Raw genomic sequence first — 14,116 nt, 5'->3', positions numbered from 1 at the left:
GTAAGTGTGATAGAATATGATGGCTTACCACTAAGGTGAAAGAAAAGGTATTTGGATAATATTGCAGATGAATTAATATCAATTAGGACAAAGACAGCATGGACACTTAAAAAAATAAAAAGTAATATTCAAATTATTGCTTTCTTGTCAGAGAAGTGTGCCAAAACACAAATAGAACATTTACAGGGGTTAAATATTCATTTACTATACTTTGATATAATTATATACAAAATGACAGATTTATATTACAAAAAATATATAATATCAATAGTAATATTGCATTATTTATCATTTTATGTTGCACACTATTTAAACTACAACAGAGATGGGGCATCTTAAACTATCTGGGAAAAATACTGATTATGTTTTAGCAAAGAAATAAGAGACAGAAAAACAACAGGTATAGAAAGAAGCTGAAAATTTAGTTTACATTTATCCTGGACATTTTCTAGGACAGGTTTAAAAGAAGGAAAGGAGGATTTGGCAGAAGGAAAATCAGGTTCAAATGTCATTGCAATTTCTATGTTCCATGAGCTCTAATTTGCTACAACAATTGATGGTTGACTTTTATTCTATTCAACTCAAGGAAACAACTGGTCATTTCAGAGCCTTAAACAGGACCTCACAAATTTTCTATCATAAAAACATAAATATATTTTTTAACTGCATCCAGGCTCTGTAGAATCAGCCAATGTGAAGAGTCAGGATTTAACGTCACAGGTCTTTGGTTCAAAATCCCAGATCCGCACATAACTTAATCCCTTATACTTATATATTTCTTCATAGTGTCATGTATATTGTAAAGCACATAGAAACAGTCAGCACACTGCATTAACTGAAATCTGGATTCTGTGTTTACCTGCTATGCTTTGTATATGACTGCGCATTTGTTGTTCTGTGTTTCTGGACATCATATTTGTTTGTTTCTGCTAAACAATTGCGTTCAAGTGGTTAAATTCTATTCAACACCTAATATACACCAATTTTTCAGATTATTAATAAATAATAAGCTTAATGATGGCAAAAGACAGTTACAGAGTACAGTACTACAGATGTAAAGTAATGCCATGTCAAATATCACAGATTACTTAGGGGCTCAAGTGTTAACAGCATAAAACAAAGTTCAAATACCATCTAATGCAATCTGTTCCATATTCCTGCTAAAATTATATTTCTACCTTCATAAATGAATCAAATTTCTATGCATACAGAAAGATTTTTTTTTTCATTTTTATTTCATTTATTTCACCAGTATTTATTGAGCACTTATGATGGGAAAATCATATAGATAAAAATACAAATACCAGAGCAAATATAATTTATAAATGGATTATTTGTGCTACAATGATTAATTTCAAATCCATTCATAGCTGAATTTATTAAGATTCAAAAAGCGACAACTGATTTCACATTCTTGTTCAGTCAATATTCAAAAGATATTTGAGTGCCAAAAAAATCTACTTACTGTGCCCAGAATACACTCTTCATTTTTCTGCCCCTGAGATTTTGCTTATGTCAGGTAAGAAAATTTTCTTCTATCCCTAACCTATGGATAACAGCAGTAATTGGTCATGGCAACCATTACTGGTGACCCTGTGTATGCCTGAGAATTCTTCTCATTAGCCACATCAGGAAGCATCCAAATTTTAATAAAGTTGGCAGACAAGAAAAAAAGCACACATATATATATGTGTATATATGCATACATACACAAAGCATATATATTATATATATATATATACTTCCATATACGTGTAGCTCTTAATGTACCGGATATTGAGTAATATGCCTACTAGACAATATTCTATGTTTAATCATTTTCCATTGGATTTGGAAATATTCTCCATATAGCTATTGCTTCTGCTGATTGTCCAGAAAAGCCAAGGGTATAATATTTTCTGATGACATAAAGCTGGGAATTATTATTTGAAATTCATAAGAGTGGTCTAGGATAGATATGTGTAGCTATGAGCCAACAGCATAGAGATGAGAAAAATAGCACAGAAATTTAGGGGATTTCTTTCAACGGTAAAAGAGCATAAATAAGTATTTGGAAAAGAGTTTTGCAGAGAAATGAATCAGCATATCAAAAAGGTCTCAAAATTCTAAGTTTATTTCAAGCATAATTATTTTAATGTATATTGACCTGAAGACTTTGCTTCTATGGGAATTTTATTTCTGTAGGTAGGTAGTTGTATGTCGGAGGATATGTGGTTGAAGAAGTGGCTAGAAAGGGTTATGAGTGATACAAATTTCTAAAATTGAATGGACCTTTAAACTCTACAGTAAAGATTTAAAAAAATCTTTATTCAGCATCTATGATTGGCAAAGCAATGTACTAGGCATTGTTAAAAAAAATCTGTGGAGGAGATTTTAACTAAAGTGTGAAGTTCTTTGAAGACAGAATTTTGTCAGCACGTATATTGAGGCACCTTAAAACGCGACAAGGCCCTACATAGAGCATTATAAAATTATGAACTATTTATTTTCTTATTTGGTGCCTAGGAATACTACAAATAAGCAAAAATACAATGTGAGCTTCAAAACAACTTATTAAAATTAAATTGTATGTGTATTGCTTCAGTGAAACAGTTTCCTCTAAATCAACTAAAATAAAGGTGAACAAGAATCAGAGATCCAATCAAAAAAGATGTTGGATGAAAAGTTGGAAGCCATTTTGTTTTTAATATTCCAAATTAAAAATGCAGGACGATGCTTCCAAGCATGGTGTGTGCAGTACTTGGCTGACGTTTATGTCTGACCTAAGGTGAAGAAGCTAAAGAATAGCTGCTGTTCTTGGCAAGCCCACTGATCATTTCTGCAGGACAGTAGAAGGACATGTTTATTTTGTGACTCAAGGCTCAAATCTTTGGTAGAAGTGTAAGGTAACTCTTACTGGGATACCTGATAAGGGACATGAGATTAAGTACATAGATTTTTCTTTAATTTTCTCTGATATCCTCCCAGAAATACTTCATATTTCAAAACTCAGACTTGCTTCTCAGGCCATTTTCTATTGTTGTTTGTTCTTGGTTCCTTTTTAGTTTAACTAAAGGTGTTTACTTGATTTTTTTGGTTAGCCCTGGCTGTTTAAACTTAAAACAAATTTTTACTGGAGTGGCCTTAATTTTATGAGAGTTCCATTTTATTGAGTATTTTGCTTATTTTTATTTAGCTCTCTTGCCAGTGAGGATTGAAATGTGGCAAATAACGGGGGCAGTAAGTGGACAGCATGAAAACATAACACAGCTTACATACAAGGGATGGTGCCTGCTACAGAATAGGATTCTTTGTTCCATTGTAAGAATCAAATCATCTCCTTACCCCTCCTTACTTTCTCTCTCTTTACCTTTCTTTCTCCTAGTGTCTCTCTCTCTCTCTCTCTCTCTCTCTCTGTCCTCCCACCCCTGCCTTCCTCTCTTCCTCCTTATATACTCTTTTAAGGAAGAGAGGCCTTACAAGTGGTTTATAAGACTCTTCTCTATTTATCTGACTTGGGATAAACCTGTATCATCTAACTAACCTCATTTCAAGTGAAGATTTCAAACCTGTCACATCAGGCCTCCTGATCTTAACTAAGTGACATTTACGTTTGCATGAGGTTATGTTTATCAGGACTTCTATGATCATATCGTAACTTTTGACTACAGGTTTCATCTTTTTACCAAACCTGATGTTCAAAAATCCTGTAACCACAACTAATTAGACAGCATCCTCCAATACAGGAAGTGAATTTCAATTTCTGGCCATATTAATCTTCAGTCAGCCTCTTGTAAGACAGTTCTCATTATACCTGGACCTCATGAGAAAAAGATTATTATATATTTCATATATCTATCAAGAAAGAACATGAAATCATTTTGGACAAGCTAACATCCATGAAAAGCCAATTAAACATCTCAACATCAAATCAGCCATTCAGTGGATTTTTACATAAAACGTCCCTTAAGCTCAATTATAATCTAAGAATCCACCAGTAATTTGTTTTCTATCTTTAGGTCCTGCACATTTGAAATCCCTTACATGTGATTAAAAATTATCTTCTTTGGAAAGTAAATCCTTTCAAATCAACTTCTGTGTATATAAAAGAAAGTAAAAGGAGAAAAAACATACCCAAAGAATATTCTAGTTTCATGAGATTTAGAGTGTCCTCATACTTTGTGTTGTCTTATTTTTCATAAGCTCCTCCTTTGTTCAGAGGCTTTTATCGAATTTCATTTTCTTTACTTTTATTATGAGCAATTGGTCCATTATCTTGTGCCTCCACTAAGGAAAGCTCAGCCTACCTATCCTTGACAATGTTAGAAAATCAGTAGCTTTAAAAGTTCACAATCCTGAATTCCCAAAAGGAAGCAACTGTATTTTCCTTATTCCAGTTGGTCTCCTAAACACCGACTAATGGTTGTTATCTCTGAAAACTTATACCCTAGCACATGATAAGATATGGCTTTTGCAAAAAAGCATTGGTTTTATACCTGTATTCAAGACTTCTGATTTTCTATCTATAATATCTAATAAACAAAACTGAAAACAAGCACTTTAGCTACTAGATCATAGTTGTAAATGTTTTGTTGTTGGGACAGAGTTTCACTGTCACCCAGGTTGGAGTGCAGGGGTGCAATCTCGGCTCAATGCAACCTCTGCCTCCCAGGTTCAAGTGATTCTCCTACTTCAGTCTCCCAAGTATCTGGGATTACAGGTGCACTCCACCATGCTTGTGTATTTTCAGTAGAGACAGGATTTCACTATGCTGGCCAGGCTGGTCTTGAACTCCCGATCTCAAGTGATCCACCCACCTCTTAAAGTGGTGGGATTTTAGGTGTGAGCCACCACATCCAGCCTTAAATGGTTTGTTTTTACTGATACTGAAACTTCTAGCTCAAGTCAAAACAGGATGATGTTAGAAATAGGTTGAGAGGGCATTCTTCAGTGGTTCTTATATTTGATGTGAGAATTGAAAATGCTGACATCATGGTTTCCACCTCCAAAGACTATTTAAATTGTTTTAGGTGAACTCCCAGAATATTCACTTTTAATAAGTATTCCAGGTAATCCTAATCATTGTGATCCTCAGTATATATTAAGAAACATCACTCTAGAATTTACTAAACTCTATATATGAATCTCACAATCATCTGAGAGTTATGTATTTTGATAATTATGTATATTTCTTATGAAAACACCTTTATATGTATATAATATTATCACTTTGCTTTATAAAAATTTGTATACGGTATAGCCAAATCGAAAAATATTTCTAAATATTTTGTGAAACTACTGGTGCAGACACATTTCATTATGTTATTAAATAACCTGCTTATAATGATTTTGCCCCAAATTTCTATTAGATAGTATTCTCTAAAAAACTCTTCATGAAATAAGATACTTTCTTTTCTTAAATAGCTATGAAACATATAATACTACACTTCCTGCTTTTCTTTGTCTGCCAGGAATTTCAAAGCTGATTTTATGCTCAGCAATGTTTTATTTAACGTAATTTTTATTCTCCATCTTTTTCTGTCACCTTTAATACTTGATGCTTGCTTAATCATCTCTGTTTATTTGACAGTAAACTGTTCCAACTCCTCCTTGAAAATGCACAGAGGCAGGAATGACTAAGTATATAATTTCAAAACAAGTCTGTTAGGGTCATAAGATTTTTATAATTTGGTAACCCAAAGTCATTAAATGTTGGATTTCTAACCTAAAAATATGTTTTGTATGGTGACTCAAAATTCCAGTTTCTAAATAGGAAATTTCTTTTGATTTATGGTGTGTCATCAATCAATAACTCTTCAGTAATTATTTCCTGCCTAATTGTCTACTGGTGTGATACACTCGAGACTTATTCTAATGCAAGGCAAATATGTAGTATATTTAATACTGTTATATAGTCAATAGTAATAATATAATAGCAATCCCGCATATAGCACCTATTTGTAATGTTCTTGTGCAAAGTGAAATTTAAAATGGCTTTTCCTATCTCCCACATCCCCAGATCTTCTTAAAGATATTATCATCAATAGGTTATATCTTCCAGAAAAATAAGACTGGGCATCTAGCTATATATCAACATATGCATCAGTATATAATATTTACACATCTGTACATTTTTGTATTGATGTATATGTGTGTGCTTCCCAAAATGCATATTTGAGTACACATTACACATTCACACATATTTTAGTAATATTAAAACAATATGTTCAGATCCAAAAATTGTTAAATAGTGTGGAAAATAAAAAGGAAACAAAAGTAAAAGGAATGCAAACAGTCTATAAAGTGATTTCTTAATTTATTTATAGTTTTTGCTTAATATAGTGTATTTCAGAATATATTGCCAACATTTGCTACTTGATTGAAAAAAATCTTCCCTTTAATTTTTTTAAAATGAAAAAACTTACCTTTCACTTAGATAACTATGAATGTATTTGGACTATTTCCATAAAAATAATACAGTTCTCTGCAAAATTGATAGGCACTTTACTTATCACTACTCTAGGACCATGCCAACCCTGAATAAAGTGAATAAAGTGTCATATTTCCATAAGGAAGAGTCGCGAGCCATTTTCTAAACTACATTCTTTTTCTTCGTAATAGGATATTTATTGTGCTATCTTCTGAGATTTTACATCTAATTAATACAATTTTAAATCCAAAAGCAGAAATTCTATATTTAAAAAGTAATAGCAGAAAACAGATCAACATGTATACTTCTAAGTTAATTATGTTTTTCAAAACAACTTCCCTTTATTGCAAACATTAAAAAAATGCAAGGCAATCTATAAAAGATTAGAAAAATATTCATTTTAATTTTCATAATTAAGAATTTACTGAAATGGAAGTAATTTCTTTTTGACATCTATTCTTATATCCTGTTTCACAGTGATGTATCCTCTTGTGAATGTCTATGAGATGTTTTGAAATCAGTGCATTTTTTTCTAACTATAGTAATGTTCTAATAAAATAGACAATATGAACAAAAAGACTGTTAATTGTATATTTAGATACACTAAAGCATCTGAAAACCAATTGACTATCAACATCAAGTCTCATACCTAATTTCACAAGAATAAGTAAACTAGTCTTGTGAGATATTTTCAGGTTTGATGTTTTCCGTATTCTTGGCTATGATATGTTCAGCCTTGAATTTAAACAAATAGCTGAAGATAATAAAATATTCTGCATTGTGAAAATATAAATAACAGTGTTACTACCAGAGCAAATATTTTCAGGTTGAAAAAATAAAAGGAATCCAACAACAAACCATTGAGTTGAATAAAATGCAAGTTACAACTGCTACACTTTATTTCTCAGCTCAAAAATGTCACAGTAAAAGTAATACCAGTGGAATAATATTCTTAATTTCCTGTTATGTATTACATGAATTTGTTTATCTTTGTTACTAATTCAGTCTCTCATTAGATTAAAAATTACAAATAAAAATACAAAGTCATCATCAGATTTTTAATGATAACACGGGGAAACTTTTAGACCTGCACATACACTGCTTGGTGATGCTGCTCTGTTACGTTTTTCATTTTTTTTTTTTTTTTTTTTTGAGATAAAGAGTCTCTCTCTGTAGCCCAGGCTGGAGTGCAGTGGCGCAATCTCCACCTCAGCTCACTGCAAGCTCCGCCTCCCGGGTTCACGCCATTCTCCTGCCTCAGCCTCCTGAGTAGCTGGGACTACAGGCGCCCGCCACGGCGCCCGGCTAATTTTTTTTTTTTTTTTTTTTTGTATTTTTAGTAGAGACGGGGTTTCACCGTGGTCTTGATCTCCTGACCTCCTGATCCACCTGCCTCGGCCTCCCAAAGTGCTGGGATTACAAGCGTGAGCCACCGCGCCCGGCCAATATATTGTTTAATGGTGGGGACAGGCATAAAGTAGAGAAAGAAATATAATGGGGGAACCCTCCAGTGTATTGTGCTGTAAAGAACACTGGACTTCAAATGATCTTCCAGAAATCTAGCTTAGATTCTTCAACTAACTAGACCCTATAATTTTATATAAATTTCATGACTACTCTCTACCTTAGTTTCTTCAAGTATAAAATCAGAAGTTTCTACAAAATGATTTCTAACAAGCCTAGCAAGTCAAAATTCCATGACTCTAATACTTTTAGACTAAAGCAAAAAATTAAACATTAGGAAGAGTCTGCAGGGCACATTCCTTTCTGATTCAATATTGTGCCTAATGTGCATTAGTAGGTTGATATAATTTAAGAAGAATACAAAAACAGCTAATTTGGTACAATCTAGACATATTCTCATAAGTTTGAATGTGCTGTCTAAAACAATATGGAGAAGAATTTCATTTTTCCAAAGTACACTAAGATGGTATAGGTTTAGACAGCCTTAATTTCTACAGCATGATGAAAGGAAACCAGCGAATGGTTGGAGTGTGTGTGTGTGTGTGTGTGTGTGTGTGTGTGTGTGTATACATGTGTGACAGCCCCCATGAATCCTAGCTTCCTTATCAGGAAATAGGCCTCTGGAAAGAACTTCTGGGTAAGATGAAGAATTACCTAGAGGGCAAATGTCTTCATGGAAACAGCATGCCAAAGTGAGATGCCACACTGAATTCCTCTAAATTCAAAAACTACTTTCACAATTTATCTGGAAAGCATACGCTTTTTTTTGCATTTTTATGATGTTAATCCAATTTTTGTTTCTCCAAACCCAAGTATTTCCAATTATCCATTCATGGTTATAGTTTATTCTTCAGCATGGTGATTCTTATCAAAGCTTTGCTTCTGCAAGTTTTCATTACACATCTGCTATAAACATGGTCTCAATTTAATTCATGTTGAAAAATACGTATCCTATGGAAATTTTCACAGATTTTAAGACATGTAAGCCATTTTGTCTTTCAGGCTTATAAAACTAACAAAACACCCAGAGAAGATATGTATGTATCTACTGCAAAGTGACAAAAAAGGAATAAAAATCCTTTAAATAGAATTCGAAATGTATGCAATATTCTTGAACACTAATATTAGAATTGACAACTGTAAGTATGCAAATCTATATTCAAAAGAAATAATTATCTGTATCAGTTCCCAAATAATTCCATATCCATTGAGCACTAGCCTTGTCTTTTCAGCTAAAATATGGAATTCAGTTTTCATTTGAACTAGATTTGTGTTATTAGTAACAATTAAATTATGTATTAGAAAATACCCATTCTTTAGATAATCTCCTGAATAACTGGATATAAATTTTAAGCTAAGTTAAACATGACAAACTAATGAAGGATGAAAATTTATTCATGGTAAATAAGTTAACTTTAATTTGACAATTTAAAAATGTTTTGTTTTAGAGCATGTGCTCCTTTTAATACAGAAATCATATCCTATCCCTACCATGCTCACAACTCTCTAATGGCTCCCCTTTTCATCTTAAATGAAATCAGAATTCTTTACTATGGTCTATCATATTCTACATAGTCTAGTCCTAACTACTTTACAGATTCCATTTGCTACTAAGCCCCTCACTCCCTTTGCTTCTATTACAGGGACATTAGATGGAACTGATGATACTTCATCCCACCTTGAAGTCTTTGTACTCCTTTTCTGTCTTCCTCTAACTCTCTTCATCCAGATAGTCAGAAAGTCATTTTATCGCTTCAATCAGCCATTGGCTTAAATTCCAACCCCCTGGAAAAGTCTTGTTTGTCCCCTATGCAAAATAGCAGGCTTGTTACCCAGATGTATTTTGTTCATAGCACTCATCTCTACGTAGCATTATATAATACATTTACTTTTTTATTTCTGACTCTTCCATTATTTTAGTTTTAAATCATTCTTAAGTTGAGAAAGTTGACCTTTTGGTTACTGCTGTGGTCAATGACAGGTAGCAAGTGATCAATAAAGGTCTGTTATGTTGAAATGAATTCTGTAAGCCACAGTTTGATTCCCTGAGAGTGTATGTTACTGGTATTATTTTGGGTTTCCAAGAGCACTATTACTGATATTGTTAAAAGTGAAGAAAATGAAGAAGATGGAAGAATTAGGTCCACATAAAAGCAAAAAAGACAAGACCTTTTACTTTTAGAACAAAATCTTCCCATTCTATTTGACATTATCTCAACTGTCATCCTACTCTTTCAATGTTATTTTTTCTCATTATTAACCTCTAGTAACTCATTCCCTACTCCCCCCACACTTTTTATGATTTAGATCATTACATAACAGACTTGTCAAAATTCCCAAGGCAAAGTGGATTGCATTATGCTAGAATATATACTTACATTTATCTTTACATTTTGTAATCTGATTTTTAATTCCTTAGAATGTTAACTTCTTCCTGATGGTGATTACATTGAACTTTTCCAGACAGAAATTGCATCTATCTCCTATGCCATTTACAGCCAATATCTCCCTATTTTAAACAATTCTATTTTATGCATAAATGAGAAAATCTGGATGAAAAAAAAGTTCCAGCTTGTGTTACTGGGTAAGAGAGAACACCTTTCTAGTGATGAAGTGTCATCAAAATATCTGTTGACCCATGGGCTTTTTAAGCTATTCATATTTAAATAAGGAAATGGGCTTTCAAGGGAAGGCGGTATAATTCTATGTTCATTCACTTACATCATGAAGCATCTCCATACGCCTCCCAGAGGCATCTGCAATTTACCTGGACTTCACTAGAAATCAAACTGATGAAGAAAATGGCATTTGGCAGCCATTAATTCTAACCTTTGCAGAGTAGTTAGTTATGGATGAAAAAGTTGAGGTCTCACAGCCCTTCCCAGTCAAAAAGAGAAAAATTAAAAGGGTAGATTTAGTAGATGAGAGGATAAAATGTTCAAATAACAAATGTAAATACTTTTAACATTGAACAAAGCAAAATAATTTGGCTTAGAGTAGCAGATTATTGCTAATGTTGCGATGGCACTGCTCCATGGCTAAGGAGCTCTCCATGGCGTACAAGTGCCATCTCACACCATAATCAGCAACACACTAACATAGATATTTTCCTACATTTGAGCACCGAACTAGGTAATACCTCCCCAGAAGGTATACGCTCAAACCTCAAAAGCCTTTCAATTTAGTTAGAAAATCAAGAGGTAAAACCATAAATTATATATAAAAATGGCATTTACTAATATCAAGCACAATTCCAACTATAAATGACATAGGCTTGCTTAGGGGGCTGAAAAGCCTTCATGGAGAAAATGTAAAGGCTGCCTCTCAAAGGAGAAAACTAAAGGGCAAAACATTCAAAGAGCAGTGCAAATATGCACAGAAATGGTGTTTCACCCTGGGTTTTTTTTTTTTTTTCAGTATCAGACACTATCCCACATCATCAAATCTAGCTGCAGAAGCTAGTGGGAGAGCAATGCTTATACATACATATGTACATAAATACATACATACATGTATGTGTGTATCCTTGCTCAGAAAACAATATAAAACGTATGGAGAGTAGAAGGGAGGAAACGGAATGAATTCATTACCACAACTTTAAAGGAAAAAATATACTTCCTTTTCAGTGAATGTTCTTTTCACCATGTGTGTTCTTTCAATGAAAGAGAAGTTATATGGCACATTTTTAATGACTCATAGGCCAACTCTTTTAGGAAATTAGGGCAAAATAACTGAATTCCTTTGTTTTCCATCAGGCCAGGCAAAAGATTCACTGTTGAGTAGTTTGCCCCCAAACGGCCTGAAAGTTCACTGGATGAGAATACAAGTTTGTGTTATATCAGATGGGAACCATCATGATAAACCCCAGTGCTGTATGAATAAATGCAGAGCCAGCAGTGATATTGAGGCATGTGGAGTGAGTCACATCAATAGAACTAAGAGAGAAATGTACCACATTAATGGAATAAATAATAAATGTATTCCTTCTCTTATCCCTGTATAATCAGCAGCAGTCCCCAGACAATTATTGTAACACATTTCTAGATAATGTTTTAGGGTCTTCAGAAGAAAATGAGTATAAAAGTAAAATTTCAAAATATATTGCTGCTTTCTAATTATGTAACTATGGACAAGCCACACAATTCTTAAATGTACAAAATTATAAATTTTAAATAAATTATAGGTCACTTTTCTTCTACCAGGAATGTAGAGATCAGGTAATAAGAAATTTGAACTTTAGTGACTCACTTTCAAAGATGAGTATAATTGAGAGGAATGTTCAGAAGTAAGTGATGTGAATATAAAAAGAAAATAAGATGGTTTATCAGTAGTCTAAAGGAAAATTAAAAATAAAAAAGAATAGCATAACAGACCCACTGAAAATTAGAAAAGAGCATTTTCTCTAGGGGACTATGTTGAAACAACACATATTAGCCCTTTTGTGAAATACCTCTTTCTGGCAACCAAGTAAATGCTAAAGTACTAGAGGCTGGATTAACATACATATTTTAAAATTCCACATCAAATATTGTCTCTAATTCAAGTGATGGCTAAAACAAAATGAAGACATGTAAGATTTGGTTACTTGTAATGCTAAAAGAGGAATACATAACACATTTCTCTACATTTCTTTAAAAGTTCATTTTCAATTTCCATCAACTAACATATTCTATAAAGAACTTTACACAAATATGTCATAGTATGTCAAAATAAAAATAGATGTTACTCATACTATGGCTCTTCACCAGAAAAACAAATTTTGATACTTCCTACCTTTTAAAGAGTTTTATATTAATGCATTAGCAATATTTATGTATAGATGTTGGCACAAGGGAAGATAATTTCACCCATTTCAGTAAAAACTTTAAGTCTCTACATTAATGATTCTGCAAGATATACTCCCAACATTACCCAAAGGTATATAATCAGAATAGTGAAAGGCATCAGGAGAGTAGTATTTAAAAGTTTATCCTTTTCTTTAATAATATATAATTATAACGTTATCATATATCATAGATATGATCATATATATGCATATGATAAATTATTTCAAAGTATGCCATTCTAAAAAAGGAACTTCCCTGATACATTGCTATGAAAATTTAAGTGAAAAATTTTCTACTTTTTTGTTGTTCCTTAAAATAGTAATTCACCAAACACACAAAAATTGAAATATGGCAATTACGCTAAGTTTTCTGGCAGCAAAGATGTAACACCACCGTATTTGTTTTAGATAATTATATGATATAAATTAAATTTTTACTTTCCCAAATTTGTTCTGAAATCAGAATATAATTTATATCATTAAAATAAAATTTCTCTCTAAACTCAAATTTTACAGAAATGCCATGTAGCAACTTTCCCATACTGAAAACTTTGATGAAAACAATTTTGTTTCAAAATTAAAGTAATATGGATCACAAAATGACACTTCTGAAATTCTTAAGTTTTATATTATGAGTAATATGATCCCTTTTTTTTAAAGAAATTGTCTAAATGGGTAATAATCAAGACCAAGAATGTAAATATTTATATTACTTAACATAATAATAACCCTTCAATTATTTAATGTGCCACCTGGTACCACCTCTAATTTCCAGATCATATGTATGAGGTACAATGGTAAACTGAGGCTTGACACTGTTTAGTACATTTTTACAAAATAATTTTTGATTACTGGTGAACACTTAGAAATTTCCTAAGTTTAGCAAGATTTGAATACTACCATCTAAATGAAAAATAACAACTGGATGTTATTTTTCAAACGACTTTAGGACAAAAGAGGAGTTCCAGGTTCTTTTTCTACTAAGGCAGTTAATGGCAGTAACTAGAGTTTACATTATGGAAAGGGGAGGTGGGTGGATAAAAGGGTGATTCAGGGACCTGTGAAATATGCTCAGGAAGAACGTATGAAATGGAGGAACAGGCCGGGCGCGGTGGCTCAAGCCTGTAATCCCAGCACTTTGGGAGGCCGAGACAGGCGGATCACGAGGTCAGGAGATCGAGACCATCCTGGCTAACACGGTGAAACCCCGTCTCTGCTAAAAAAAAAAAAAACAAAAATCTAGCCGGGTGAGGTGGCGGCGCCTGTAGTCCCAGCTACTCAGGAGGCTGAGGCAGGAGAATGGCGGGAACCCGGGAGGCGGAGCTTGCAGTGAGCTGAGATCCGGCCACTGCACTCCAGCTTGGGTGATAGAGCGAGACTCCGTCTCAACAAAAAAAAAAAAAAAAAAAAAAAAAAAG

Source organism: Piliocolobus tephrosceles, unplaced genomic scaffold (genome assembly GCF_002776525.5).
Source record: "Piliocolobus tephrosceles isolate RC106 unplaced genomic scaffold, ASM277652v3 unscaffolded_43, whole genome shotgun sequence".
In the NCBI taxonomy this organism is placed as follows: Eukaryota; Metazoa; Chordata; class Mammalia; order Primates; family Cercopithecidae; genus Piliocolobus; species Piliocolobus tephrosceles.
This window is presented reverse-complemented; position numbering follows the sequence as displayed.